The sequence below is a fragment of the Gossypium arboreum genome, chromosome 12, assembly GCF_025698485.1.
Source record: "Gossypium arboreum isolate Shixiya-1 chromosome 12, ASM2569848v2, whole genome shotgun sequence".
Taxonomy (NCBI): Eukaryota; Viridiplantae; Streptophyta; class Magnoliopsida; order Malvales; family Malvaceae; genus Gossypium; species Gossypium arboreum.
Genome location: NC_069081.1, coordinates 34,091,492 through 34,092,344, shown reverse-complemented (window position 1 = coordinate 34,092,344; position 853 = coordinate 34,091,492).

Genomic DNA, 853 nt, shown 5'->3' with positions numbered 1-853 from the left:
GGGTTGAAAACTTGGTATGATGAAATCGTAGAAAGATATTAAATGTAAATGAAACATGAATGTCTTGGTGTTGTTTATGCAAATGATGTTTTATGTGAGATTGTGTGATTATGTTACTTGCTATTTGCATGTGAACTTACTAAGCATTTGTGCTTACTCCCTCCTTTTCTTTCATTGTAGTTTTGACAAGCCGGCTTGAGAATCGGGATAGGTCGAAGACTCGTTCACACTATCCGAAGGCTTAAATTGGTAAAATGGCTTGTGTATTTTGAATGTGGCATGTATGGCAAAACACTCACTTTGTGTAATTGATCTTATGATATGGCTATCGTTTGGTAAGAAAAGGGTTTGTAAATGATTAGCCATTGGAATGGCCAATCTAAGTCATATTTGATGTTATGTATGTTTAAAATGCTATTTAGTCCATGAAAATCCTTAGTAAAGTGAAATTTGCCATAAAAGAATCGACAAAGAAGAGTGATGTAAATTTAATAAATCACTAAAAATTGTATAAATGGAATTAAATGATGAGTAAGTTATTAAATTGAAGATTAATTAGTCTATTTTCATATGGATTGAACAAAACAGGTATATAAATTATATTTTATGAGATATTTGAATTTTTGTGAAATATGGCTAGAGTGATTTCTAGATCCCCTGTTCGACTTTAAAAATTCATCATAAATTGTAAAAAATAATTAGAAGTCATTATTTATATTTACAGACTCCTTATTGAGTCTAGTTTTAATAGAAACAAATTTAATAGTCATTGAAATTATGTACGGAGATATATCTGATTCGTAATATACAGAGGTCAGAGCAGTCGAACCCTGAAACAGGGGAGACTTTAACT